The sequence below is a fragment of the Adiantum capillus-veneris genome, chromosome 18 (assembly GCF_014529385.1).
Source record: "Adiantum capillus-veneris isolate H3 chromosome 18, ASM1452938v2, whole genome shotgun sequence".
NCBI lineage: Eukaryota > Viridiplantae > Streptophyta > Polypodiopsida > Polypodiales > Pteridaceae > Adiantum > Adiantum capillus-veneris.
In genome coordinates this window covers 91260947-91276339 of record NC_140948.1, presented here as the reverse complement: position 1 = coordinate 91276339, position 15393 = coordinate 91260947, and the positions used below count along the sequence as shown (strand labels likewise).

The 15393-nt window shown below is 40.6% G+C and overlaps 1 pseudogene; it reads left to right on the top strand.

Moving 5' to 3' along the window:
* The first annotated feature begins 210 nt into the window (after window positions 1-210).
* Window positions 211-15393, top strand: part of LOC147436014 (uncharacterized) — a 160068-nt pseudogene continuing 144885 nt past the window's right edge.

The following is a 15393-nucleotide window of genomic DNA, read 5'->3' as shown; positions in this document are numbered from 1 at the left end:
GCCCTAATAACTTCTTATGAATAAAAGGTGACTGTGGTTTGATTAACTGAGGCAATAAAATGGTTTTGGATGGGGTTTTCTTGGCTCTATTCTAGCCGCCTCTGTAGGTTCTTACAGTTACGGGCTTAATTGGTTATTTTGCCTTTCTGCTGGTTTGGTTTTGGAAAAAAAAGGGATCTATTCGTTTAGTACCTTTGGTAGTTACAAGGTATGGAAAAAATGATTGAAATCTTGCACAAACATGGCTGGACATTACCCTTCTTTGTTTTAAGGGATGCTATTAGCTGGTATGAGGAGATCATGGATTTGGTACTTCTGAAGGTAAGTATATAACAGCTATCCTAGGCTTTGACATGGTAACCAAGCTATGGTTCTGTAAATGTTGTACCTCATTAAGTCGATGGATTCTTACTCTTGAAGCTGGTAGTACTGTTTTGCATACCACCCTTTTGGTACTGGTAACAACTTTCCGAATGGAGATAGTGAGTATGATGTGGTTTTTCCTCAAAAAAATCGAGGTACTAGAAGCAGTAATTGATATAGAGCTCACTGTAAATGATCTAATCAGCATGGCATATTTTAACTTGTTTGGAAGTGCTTGGCCTTTACTTTTTGAGCCAGCCATTAGTGAAAGATTAAAGAAAAAATTACATATTGAATTCATCAAGTAAATCAACTCTATAAACTAAAAGGGCTTTTTTGCTCTAGACTTACAAGTAAACTGCAATATTGTTAAATTTTTTGGTGGACTTCACCATTCAGAAAGGAGATTATACCATTCATTTTTTGAAGTAAATAAATAAAGATTTCTAACATACAAGTTCTAATAGATGACCTAGCTTGTCTAAAGTGATTAAATTCTGTAAGATGGACATGTATAACAACTGATATGGTCTATTGATACCTGTAAAACACATCCAAGGCTAATAGAATTGTTGTCTTGTTTGGATGGATGCAAGTAAGGACTCTATCCTATCTTGGAGGGTTTTCTTTTCTTTGGCAACAAACCTTACTGTATTGAAGTACTCACTGAGGAACGGGGAAGTTCTTTTACTATTGGTCTTACTGAAAGAGAATCTCTTTCCTACAATCATTGTACCTAAATAATTCTAATACTGAGTTATTTTTGTACATATCTGTTCATTATTCCTTGGCCAACTGTCTTTTGAATGTAAAAATTCAATTATGTCTTATTAGTTAAGATTTAAACAGCTACACACACACACACACACACACACACACACACACACACACACACACACACACACACACACACACACACACACACACACAAGAACATACATGTACACACACATACATACACTACACGTATAAGCGCATGCACACAGCCACATACACACCAATAACGCACCCACATGACATGCACAAGAAGCAGAAAAGCAAAGGAATGGATATCGATGCTTTGACAAACGAAGAAAGACCAAAAACACACGATGGCGACAACAAACCGAAGGATGACGCCGAAGGCATGCCCCAGTCAGCATCGAAAATGACGAGCGCGCTACACCAACGCACCAGTAAAGCCTGCAATTTTCCGACATCTCATCCACGATGCATCTCCTCAGTAAACATCCGTAGCATAATTAATTTTCCGTTTTCCAAGCGAAACTTTGTAAAAACCCATTTGTATATTTCACCTCTCTCTAGGTGATGGTTACAAAGGCCCACCTAGAAGAATGTCATTTTCTTATTTCTCCCAAAACAAAGCACCAGTCAACCATCCGGGACCCAACTGCCTATTTTGTCTCTCCAATTTAGGGCCCTAAGCCTAATCAGTTTATACTAAACTAAGCAACCTGCACCTATAAAAGAGCACTGAGAGGTCACTATTGGGGGAGAGTGCTTGAAAGAGAAGTCATGCACACACACTGACTCCAAGGGTCACTATGCACAAGAGTAGGATTTTTGCACACGTGAAAATCCCCTAGAGAATGCACTATAGTCTCTCTCTCTCTCTCTCTCACACACACACACACACACACACACACACACACACACACACTTATCTAGCTGGCAAGTTTTTGGCCAACCCTTGGCTGACAGCTTCCCTTTATGGTGTGCTAACCTAGAGCTGCTATTCTCTAGAAAAGTTTCCCTGTGTCTCTATAGAAGACCACAGGTAATGGTTCATGGTACTAAATCCCTACCACACCCACACACACCCTTGCTTATTAGATATAGAGACTATTCTCTATTTTGGCCCTACTCCAGTCACTACATAGTTAATAATAATGTGTATGTTGGCGTGTATTAGTGCTTCCCTCTTCACCCTTAATAAACAGATATTTCGATTTATAGGTCTCAATGACAATTAATGGGCACTATCTGTCTTTGAATTGCTTTCGAGCCCCTTATCTCTTCCCACACACATGCACGATCGATAAAGCGAATAGTAGCAATAATTTACTGAATTAGTGGGCATTATCCCTCTTGGAACTGCTTTCGAGCCCCTTCTCTTTCCCCACACACATGCACTATGGATAATAGCTTGGTTTACTGAATGGTTTACATATATTTTTTTACGCAACTTGGGCTATTTGATGATGTGTCTTTTGGCTTAACTGGAGCTGTGAACATGTGGATACCCTATCTTGTTACATGCTAGCAAACAAGCCTACCTTTTCTTAACTCCTAATTTCGGTAGTCACAGGAAAGACCACCTTCTATCCTTGCCTCTTCTTGTGACAGGGGGAGTGAGAGTTTTGTTCATGATTGTAGTAACTAGAACTCAATATGGTACCATTACCTATGCATAACCCACCTCTAATTAAGGACATGTGGATGCCTTCATCGCTTGCACATGGGCATTAAGTACCGAATTTTGGTGGATACCCTGACATGTTACATATACATAAATGTATCCTGCATGGCACATAAGCTATAGATGCATTTCTCTCTCTCCTACCCAATCGAAGTACAATTCTAACCATTTTTAGCTGCATTACAACTATAACCACTTTACGTGGTAGGTCGACACACACACACACACACACACACACACACACACACACACACACACACACACACACACACACACACACACACACACACACACACACACACACACACACACACACACACACACACACACACACACACACACACACACACACACACACACACACACACACAAAATCGAGCATGCATAACTGCAGCGCCCTCGTTGGTTGGTGCTCACAGATAGCAACTTATCTTCCTCGGCTCATACACACACACACAAGTGCGCAGGATCTACATCTCTCTTTCTCTATCGTGTACGCACACACTCACATACACACACAAGGATCGGCTCTATCAGGATCCACACACAGGGATTGGAGCAGTCCCCCGTCCCTATGCCTCCTCCAATACACACACACACACACACACACACACACACACACACACACACACACACACACACACACACACACACACACACACACACACACACACACACACACACACACACACACACACACACACACACACACACACACATATACATGATAGCGTGTGTATGTCTTTTCCCGTTTGCCATACCCTAGTGCCGTGCTTGCATATGATGGACAGTCCTCGCATGATCATGGACATACCACGCATGAACACAATCAATTAGCAATGTGGCGGACATACTGTGGCAAAAATGATGGCTCTTTGGCTCTATTTGCTCTTGCAGATTGTGCACTTTATGAACCCTTCTCAGGTGTGGGCTCCATCAACTCCCTGGCTATTGAAAGATGGCATCATTTGTAAATGTAGAATTGAAGATTACATCCATTGTCACGGTGTTGCTTTGGTTACAGACATATGCTTTATTTGGCGATCTCGCAGACTTGTGATCTTGGGTTCTTCTGACCTTCATCACCAACTCTATATATGTTGCATCGGAGAGTTACGCAATCCAGGTAGGTGCAGCTGCACCTACTCAGTACACTTTTTTGACATTGTAATGGCTTAGTCTTTTGATTGTTTTTCGAGGTTTTTGACATACTCTAAACTTTGTACATAAGCCTAAACATTTTCTTAGAGTATTTTTTTTGGTTGCAGCTGGGCTTGAGTACATGCCTTGAATAAAATCAATGAAATAGACAGGTTTAGACATATATACAGGTTATTATGTGCCGTATACTCAGTACATGTGCATTTGAATGAGCATCCCTCAAAAATGTGTATTCTACAAGTAGGTGCCATGTACCTAGTCAGTATTTGGGGTTTTGCATACTTTGTCTCAACACTTTGCTGATGCTGTCTGAAGCAAATTACCCATGCTGCTCACATTTTGACTTGCAGGAAAAAGTCTTATCATTTGACCTGAATGCAACAAGGTTGGATTAAAATAAAATAAAAGACACTCTTTGTCTTAGGAAATGATTGTCACTATCGGTTGCATACAACCTCATGTGAGGGTCTCGTGGGAGATGGCATTGACTGGTCTTTTTTGAAATGACTGAGCATAAACAAAGGAAATGCTGCTGAAATTTTTGCATACATAGTTCCGATTCGCCATACCCTGGTGCTGTGCTTGCATATAATATTAGATGGTTTATTTGGGATTGTTTCTCGAAAAACGTCCACTAAACACTGAAGTCCTAATCTTATACTAGAGATTTGCCTGGCGGTAGTATCCTTTTGCATAGTCAGTGTCTTGAGTTGATAATGGACACTTTACTGGTGCTGATATATTGTTGCATACCTGTGACTAAGCGATTTTGACATGATCGCAATTGCACCTACTCAATATATTTTGGGTTTTTGATAAGTAACAAGTTCTTAGAAGGTATGTCGGAAAGAAAAACATTTGAAACCTGCAAGTAGTGGTGTCCATTTCCGGGTTTTGTACTTAACATAGTTTGAAGTTTTTGGATTTTCTATTCACTGATGAGAGTTTGCCTGAGTTGATGGATCGGAGTTGGGGATCCATTGGCCGTGATATCTACCTGGATTGCTAACTACATTAGTCATTTCGTTACTGGAAGTTGACACTAAAGTATATGTATCGGATTATGTTTGGGGTTCGGCACTCAGAGTTGCAATACGGAAATGGGGTGACTTGATTGGTCTAAATTACCCTTTAGACTTGGAGTTAATCAAGTTTAGGCATTGGTTTTTTTATCACAGATATATATTTGCTTGCTCTTGAAACTTGGCAAAAGTAATAATAAATGTATGGATGGGGAATGACTATCATTAGCATAAATATGCTTATGCCTCTGGTAAAGATCTTCGAGGAAGTGGTAATGACCGAAAATTTTGAAATACAATTTGTATGTAAAAAAAATGCTGTCCAACTTAAAACATCCACCTAGCAAAATGACCTTAAAGACATGTATCTTTGTATGCAGGAAATCACTTCTGATGAAGGTAAGTATATAGTGGTGACTTCACAATTACAAAGTACTTTTTGATGCTTTTGGATAAATACATAATTTTGAACACAAATGTTTTACTTTGAAGTTCGTTCAAATTTAAAGAGCCTTAATCCTCAAGTGGGGGTCTCGGAAGAGATGGTAGTAGACTGGACTTTTGAAAATTGATCCAATTTACAAAGGAGATGCTGTCCAATTTTTTCTAGAATTAAAAGATATAAACAGTAGCATATATAAATGGCTCAAACATGATATTAGATCTTGGTTATGGTGGTAGTTTGTGTTATAATTTTTGACACCAATAACAAGGGGAGGGAGTCGTTGACACCTGTCTTCCCAAGTAATGCTAGTTCTGACAGGCTTGTGTTTCTTGGATGGTGGCAGGTAAGAGACTCTTTCCTTGGGATTACAACGAAAATTGCAGCAGTAACAAAAGATCATCCAATGTACCAGCAAATGTACCAGCTGGATCCTTCTACATGTAGATGTAGTGGAAGCTCATCCCAAAGGATGGGCACATAAGATACAACACTAAGATACTATATTGTAATGAGCAAAGATCAATTTTTTGATCTAAACGATTGCATTATCCATTAGATACAGAATGATGTATTGGTGTATATGAAATGATTTATGACATCTTGTTTTAAAATATTGTTATTTAATATATTATCTAATGCAATTGTCTAAGTATGGTTCAATTATGAGGGGATTTTTCATACTTAAACACACACACGCACACACACGCGCACATACACACACACACACACACACACACACACACACACACACAAAACGTGGTCTCCATCTCGTCGAACTAAGAGTTTTGTAAATACCATCTTGAATCAAGTTTCCCTCACATTCCGAAGGGTATTCATCCCCTCCGTCTGCGTCTCCATCTCTCTCTCTCTCTCTCTCTCTCTATCTGTGGTATGCTATGTTAGTGTTATTTGAATCGCTGTTGTCCGCGTCCTAGCCACTCAAAGCTAGGTGGTGCACCCTATTCAATCCCCGTGATGAGTAATGCTTGCACGGGCCTGGCGTGAAGCCACTTGGCTACATTTTGTGCTTGTGCTTGTCAGCATTAGTGAGCGTAATCTTCAGAATTGAGAGCTTAAATCAATGTTTTTTGACATTTTGACCATAAGAGAGTGTTCTTAGACCATAGGGCAACCTTTTTGAATAGTTCTATTGTAATTTTAAGGACCTTGATCATGATGGATTGTGATTTAGGTACCTTGTTGAATTGCGACTAGACTTGGTAGGATAATACCTAGGTGTCTTAGACAGGATCTCACATCAGAATAGAGGGAAACTTATGACCCTAGGACCAGAGGTTGACCTATGTGTCAATGTAAAAGCTCTCAATAGGCATTTAGGCCATTCAAGGGCACCTACATATACACCATAGTAGCCCTATGACATTAGGCCCATAAGATCTCTTATTGGAATAGTGGAAAAACTATGCCCCTTGAGCTTATACATTGGCACCCTAGGGCCCTAAGTCCATAGGATTTCTCATTAGAATAGAGGGCAACCTATGGCCCTAGGATGAGAGGGTGACATAAGTGTCAATGTAAAAGCTCTCAAAAAAAATTAAGGCCATTCAAGGGCACCTACATATGCACCATGGAAGCCTATGGGCCAAAGGGTGTCCTATGTGACAATGTAAAAGCTCTCAAAGAGCATTTAGTCCATTCAAGGGCATCTGCATGGACACCATGGCAGCCCTATAGCCATAGGGCTATAGGATCTCTAACTATAATAGAGGGCTTCACATGGCCCTTGAGATTTTACATTAGCTCCCTATGGCTGTAGAGCCATATGATCTCTTATTGGAATAGAGGAAAACCTACGTCCTAGGACTAGAGGGTGGCCTAGCTATCAGAATTTCAACCATTCAAGGGTACTTGAATATGCATCACGGAAGCCCTATGGCCATATAAATTTTAATTGGAATAGAGGGAAACCTATGGAACTTGAGCTTATACATTGGCATGCTATGGCCCTAGGGCAATAAGATCTCTCATTAGAATAGAGAGCCTCCAACAATGATAGGGTGACATAGGTGTCAATGTAAAAGCTCTTTTTAGACCATTCAATGGCACCTAATTATGCACCTTGGTAGTCCTATGGCCCTAGGGCCATACGGTCTCTAATTGGAATAGAGGGAAACCTATGGCCCTTGAGCTTCTATATTGGTACCCTATGGACCTAGGGCCATAGGATCTCTCATTAGAATAGAGGGAAACCTATGGATCTAGGACCTCAGGGTCACCTATGTGTCAATTTAAAAGCTCTCAAAGAGCATTTAGTCCATTCAAGGGCATCTACATATGCACCATGATAGCGCTATATCCATAGGATCTCCAATTGAAATAGACGAAAACCTATGGCCCTATGGACCTAGGGCCATAGGATCTCACATTAGAATAGAGGGTAACCTATAGCCCTAGGATCGTAGGGTATCCTAGGTAGCAACATAAAAGCTCACAAAGAGCATTTAGGCCATTCAAGGGCACCTACTTATGCACCATTGCAGACCTATTTCCATAGGGCCATAGAATATCTAATTGGAATAGAGGGCACCTTATGGCCCTTGAGATTCTACATTGGCACCGTATGGCCCTAGGGCCATAAGATCTCACATTAGAATAGAGGGTAACCTATAGCCCTAGGACCGTAGGGTATCCTAGGTAGCAACGTAAAAGCTCACAAAGAGCATTTAGGCCATTCAAGGGCACCTACTTATGCACCATGGCAGACCTATGGCCATAGGGCCATAGAATCTCTAATCGGAATAGAGGGCACCTTATGGCCCTTGAGCTTCTACATTGGCACCCTATGGCCCTAGGTCCATAAGATATCTCATCAGAATAGAGGACAACCTATGGCCCTAGGGCCAGAGGGTGGCCTATGTGTCAATGTAAAGCTCTTAAAGAACAATCTCAAAGAGAAATTAAGACATTCAAGGGCATGTACACAAGATCTCTAGATGTAAACCAATGTCCCTAGAGATTCTACATTGGCACCCTATGGCCCTAGGCCATAGAATATCTCATTAGAATAGAGGGCAACCTATGGCCCTACGGTCAAAGGGTGGCCTAGGTATCAATGTAAAAGCTTTCAAAGAGAATTTAGACTATTTAGGGTACCTACATATTCACCATGGTAGCCTAGGGCCGTATGATGTCTCATTGGAATAGAGGGTAACCTATGACCCTTGAGCTTATACATTGGAACCCTATGGCCCTAGGCCATAGGATCTCCTTTGGGGGGGGGGGGGGGGGGGGGGTTTCACTATGTATAAATTGCACATATCGCGTGTGCAAAGACTATTTATTAACCTCCTTATCTTTGAATTTTTTACAAATAAAATACACGCCTGTTCTGTTCCATCTGTATTTTTTTTTTCAATTCCATTTTATGGTACCCTTGTATATGTGAAAATGTGAGAACAAATAAAATTTGATAATTCCTTTTGCTGCACTCACGTGATAGTCACATAATTATTAAGTGACCCCTCCAAGAGGATCTCTCATTAGAATAGAGGGAAACCTATGGCCCTAGGGATAGAGGGTGGCCTATGTGTCGATGTAAAAGCTCTCAATAAGCATTTATGCCATTCAAGAGCACCTACATATGAACCATGGAAACCCTATGGCCCTAGGGCCATATGATCTCTAATTGGAATAGAGGGCACTCTATGGCCCTTGAGATTATATATCGGCACCCTACGGCCCTAAGGCCATAGATGTCTCATTAAAATAGAGGACAAATTATGGTCCTAGGACCATAGGGTGGCCTGTGTGTCAATGTAAAAGCTCTCAAAGTCCTTTTAAACCATTCAAGGGAACCTACATGGGCACCATGGCAATCCTATGATCCTAGGTTCATAGGATTTCTAATTGGAATAGAGGGCAACAACCTATGGCACTAGGGCCGTAGGATCTTTAATTGGAATAAAGGGAAACCTATGGACCTTGAGCTTATGCATTGGCACCCTATGTACCTAGGGCCATAGGATCTCTCATTAGAATAGAGGGCAATCTAAGGCCCTAGGGCTAGAAGGTGGCCTAGGTGTCAATGTATAAGCTCTCAAAGAGAATTTAGGCTATTCAAGGACACTTGTATATGCACCATGAAATCCCTAGGGCCATAGGATCTCTCATTACAATAGAGGGCAACCTGCGACTTATTCTAAGTACATGTAATTCTACATACACAAGCAAAGATGCAATTTTGACATTCTAGTTAGTCTAGGCTTACGATAGAGATTGCAATTTAGAAATAAACCAGAAGGCAAAGTGGTTTTTCCCACTACATTCATTGTCATGTAAACATGGGTGTGCACCTATGTTGTACCCCCATGAATATAGGCATTGGCCAATAAAGACGAGATTATAACCCGGTGATCCTAATCTCTATGCACCTCTAGACTGAGGTGTGCATGGATTGGGCATGGCTAGAGAATGTGAGGTAGTTTACAATGTGCCAATGTAGGAGCTATAAAGGGACATTTATGCCAATCAAGGGAACCTACATGGGAACTATGTACATAGGAAATATCATTATATTAGAGTGTACCCTATGGCCCTAGGGGCATAGGGTGCCAATATAGAATCTCTAAAGAGCATTTAGGCCACTCAAGGGCACCTACATGGACATCATGCACATCAAAACTCTGATTCAATTAAAGAAAACCCTTAGGACCTAGGGCCATAGGGTGCCAGTGGAGAGGCTCTACAGGGGCATTTAGGCCAATCAAGGGCTACTACTTTGGCACCCTATGGACCTAGGGCCACAAGGTTCCTGTAATGTCATAAGAGATGCTATGATCCTAGGGTCATAGAGGTGGCCTAGGTGCCCTTGTAGAACCATTTTGTTGGCACCATTTGGACCTAGGACCATAGGGGTCCTCAATAACATAAAGGGGACTCTGTGGCCCTAGGTCCATATGGGTGTATTAATATCCATCTTGTCTAAATATATGTGGTTATTTTTACAAAAAAATGGCTCATAAGATAATCATTCAAAGTTGGTTGATGCAAAAGGATAGCAACACCAAGTTTTTTGTATCTAGATTTTTCCTTACCAAATGGTGGGAGTGATGAGAGAGTCCACTTGTTCTTTCAACATAAAGAGAAATTTTCCTTCAAAGACTATGGATTAAGGAGCTAAAGAAAGATTGGTTAGATCTTGGCATGTCTCCATGTCTTGGAGTAAAGCTACTCAGTGGTGATTCCTACTTGTTGGATCCAGTGGCCTTTGCTCAAGACTTGGTGAAGTTTGATTGGATGGAGTGACAATGTCAAAAGTAGGGTATGTAGATCTTAAAGAGGACACTCCAAGTGAGAACTTCATAGACTTTTATATTGAGGGCTTTAAGAAAGTCATTCAATATTTAGGTAAATTGAGCAGCACAAAGAAGAACAAGAAGCGAAAAAATGAAGACATATGTAAAGCAATCCAAGCTAAAACTCTCAAGGAGAGTGAGACTCCCTCACTTGGAGACAATAATAGAAATGTGGCCCAAGAAAACCCTTCAATTATACCCTTCCAGACTCAAGAAGCAGGAGATGCTAGTGTACTTACAACCCCCACAATTGAAACCCCCTTAGTGGCAATGGTCGTAGACTTAGCCTCCTTAGCTGTGTTGGACTCTATTGTACAGCCCAATAAAAAAGATCTTGATTAAGAAGTTGCCAAAACTTCTAAGAGTGGGCTAGATAGATACGTTGGAATTGCACACTATATTAAATTTGGGGTTTAATTCACCTAATTGATCCCAGTTAACCAATGCAACCTTGCACCGGATGGCTACAAATGCAAAAAATTGTCAGATGTGTATGTTAGATACCTTTTGAAGTAGTTTGCAGGGCACTCTAGGCTAGTCTCGAATGAAGCATACCCGATGTTGTATAATCCAATTACAAAAATGTTGTTAATTATGGATCCTAATTCACCCCTTGTAAAGTTTTAGTCTAAAAAAAACACATTTGTAAGGCCCCCATTATGAGAAAAAGCCATTGTACATGAGAGAAATCACTCACCGGAAAAACCCTTTTTTCCCCAAAATATCTTGGCCGAGCGATGATCAAAAGTTGATCGAAAATGGCTGATCGATGACCAATAGTCAATGGTCGGTTGGCTGATTGGCTGGTTGGTCACTAGTCAATGGTAGTTTGGTCGATGGTGGGTTAAGTCAATGGCTGGTGGTTAAGTCAATGTTCGATGGACAAGTCAATGGCCATTGGTCAATGGTCAATGGTCGATCGTCAAAAGTCTATGGCTGGTGGCCGACTTCTACTTGGACTTGTCTACATAATGGTGGCTACACATGGGCACATGGGGAATTCAATTTGGAATTGTCTACACAAAGGTGAGGCTACACATGGGCACATGGGAGAGTTCTACTTGGACTTATCTACACAAAGGTGGCTACACATGGGCACATGGGAGAGTTCAACTTGTACTTATCTGGCTACACATGGGAACATGGGATAGTTCAACTTGGACAAGGGTGGCTACACACAACCGTCTCTCATGAGAGAGGGCAACCCATTTTGGCCTATAAAAGGAGGCCTCTTCTACACACAATATGGATCAATAAAGGTGCATTGAAGGGTGTGTGAGTCGGTGAAGTATGAAGTGGTGGTGAGAGTGAAGCAAGACGAGAGTTCCATAAAGGGTTGCTAATCCCTTTGTAATCTACCTCGAGTTTGAAGTGCAAAGCCATTAAGTGGTTGTTTTTTCATGGACATAGCTCACATTGGGTGAACCATGTATATCGTGTGCTCTCTCTCTCTCTCTCTCTTCTCTATTATGTCTCTTGTTTGTGAAATTATCTCTCTCCATTAAATAAAACACTCTAGTATCTACTAACCTACGCCTCTTATCCTAACAACTGTTATCAGAGAAAGGTTTTCTCATAGCTAAGATATCTTAAGGAAATGATTTCTTCAATTGAGTGGGAATCATGGGTGAGGAAGGTAAGCTCAAGATCGAGAAGTTTAACCGCAAAGACTACCAACATTGGAAGATGCAAATTGAAGACTGCCTCTACCAGAAGGATCTTCATTTGCCACTAAGCGGTCTTCCACCAAAGAAGGTCATAACAATGATAGATGAAGTGTGGATTGTCCTTGACCAAAAAGAATTAGGAACAATCGTGATATGCTTGGTGTCAATAGTGGCCTTCAATGATTTAGAGCTGAAGATCACGGAGGAATTAATGAGTCACTTGACGGCCTCTACAAGAAACCATGGGCATCCAATAAGGTATTCCTCATGAAGTGTTTGTTCAATCTTAAAATAGATGAGAGTGGTTTGATTGAAAAGCACCTAAATGACCTCATCAACAATATAAGTCAACTTTGATAAGTGAAGGTCAATCTTGACGATGAAGTGGGAGCTCTCCTTATACTATCGTCTTTACCAAATAGTTGGAATAGCCTTGTGATGATTGTAAGTAACTCTATCTCTGACACATAGACTTTTTAAGTTTGATGATGTTATGGGTGTTCTCCTAAGTGAGGAGATACAAAGGAAAAGCATATGTGAATCATTACATGATGCAGTGTCAGTGGAAACAAGAGGAAGGCCGAAGGAGATTTTCAAAAATAAAAAAGGCCGTGATTGCTCAAGGTGGAGCAAGTCATGCACAAAGTTGGTTCTCAAGTGCTGGAACTGCGACAAGAAGGGCCATTTCAAGAAGGATTTCTCGTCCAAGAAGAAGAAGGAGTTGGAGTCTCAAGACATCAAGCCAACAATAGAGGCCAATGTGGTAGGTAAAGTCGAGCAAGATGCTCTAGTTCTATCATTAGACAATATGTCTAATTCTTGGATAGCTGACTCTAGGACTTCATTCCATGTGACACTACACAAGAAATATTTTCAAGATTATACCAAAGATAATTTTGGGTATGTATACCTGGAAGATCATGAAGCTTGTGAATTTGTCGACAAAGGTACAATTTGTGTCAAAACTGCAAATGGAAATGAATGGAAGCTTAAAGATGTTGGATATGTCTACTTGGAAGATCATGAAGCTTGTGAATTTGTCAACAAAGATACAATTTGTTCCAAAACTGCAAATTGAAATGAATGGAAGCTTAAAGATGTAAGAAATGTTCTCTCTCTTTGCAAAAAAAAATGATCTCTACAAGACAATTGGATGATGAAGGTCACAACATTTCATTCGGAAACAAACGATGGAAGATCTTGAAAGGATATTTGGTGGTTGCCAAAGGAGAAAAGGTTGTAACACCTGACTTGTGCACTGTTAGCATGCAATCTTCAGCTTGTGCAACAACGAAGTGAACGTTGGGGTGTGGCACTATCGGCTTGGACATATGGGTGCCAAAGGAATGCAAATCCTTCAATCAAAGAATCTTTTATTAGGTTTGAAATAAGTGGACTTAGAGTTCTATGAAGATTGTGTTTACGATAAACAAAAGAGGGTAACATTCCTAGAAGTAGAAAAATGAAAGAAAAAATAAAATACATGAATTGGTTCATTTTGATGTTTGGGGTCCTGCAAGTACACCATCCCTTGGTGGCTCATTGTACTATGTAACATTCATAGGTGATGCAACTAGGAAAACATAGTTTTATACAATGAAGAATAAATCCAATGTGTTTTCCATATTTCAAAGGAGGAAAGACTTTGTGGACAATGAAGCAGGTGCCAAGCTTAAATGCCTCAAATCCGACAATGGATGCAAATATTGCAGATAAGATTTTGAAAGATTTTGTGCAATGCATTTGGAGGCAAAGGACAACTTGTAGGACACCTTAGCAAAATGGCAATTTAAAAAGGATGACCGGGACAATCATGGAGCAATCACAAAGCATGCAGCTACATGCAGTCCTATCGCTTGAGCTTTGGGCGGAAGCAGTAAGTACCTCTGTATACTTGATCAACTGGTCACCCTCAACGGCAATGGATATAGGAGTTTCAGAAGAGGCATGGACAGGTAAACCGGTGGATTATGCATTTCTCAAAGTGTTGTGAGGATTTTATGCACATAGATAGAAGCCCAAGGTCAAAGCTATATGCAAAGTCCAAAAAGTGTTTCTTCATTGGCTATGTAGAAGCCGACTTTGGGTATCGCCTATGGAATCCTGAAGATGGTAAAATCTTTAGGAGTAGGGATGTAATTTACAACAAACAAAATATATACAAAGATCACTTGGAAAGAAAACAAACAAAAAGTATAGGTGATGACTACATGGAGCTTGAGGACAGTGAAGACTCAAGGAGTGCAAGTGGTGACAACTTGCAACAATGTCAACCAGATGAGGAACCTCAACCTATGTCCCAAAGATCTACAAGAGCAAGTAGACCTCCAAAAAAGTTTATTCCTTCCATCAATCATCTCTTGGTCTTCGATGGGAGAAGGGGGAGACCAGTTGCTTAAAGCAATTCAACTTTGCTAACAGACATCATCATCAATCTGTCAACCTCTTTCACCAATTTCCAAGTACACACACACCTAAACTATCTCTCTCTCTCTCTCTCTCTCTCTCTCACACACACACACACACACACACACACACACACACACACACACACACACACACACACACACACACACACACACACACACACACACACACACACACAGCATGGAATTGATATAGACAAGATTATAAGAGTTTGTAAGAGATAGAAACTTGATTAGAGAGTACACAACAAATTAAGCATAGCATAAGAGTGTAGAGAAGAGAATTTGTAAGAGAAAGGCCTAAATCTAGCCCCAAATCTACAACACCTCTTCTTGTGGAGTCTTGGTATTTAATATATTATTTGTGAGTTTAAGGTGCCAAAATTTGAGGCCCCTCTTTTACAAACACTTCACTTTTGAGTGAAGCTCATTAGTTCTTGCATGTCGCATAAGGGGAAGTTCCCACTACAATTATTTACAGAGCCATAGTGGCTTATTGAATGAAAATCTAAAATACTGTGGGAGTACAAAACAACCGAGAGGGTTATTGCCTGCACCTCTTCGTTAACTCCCCG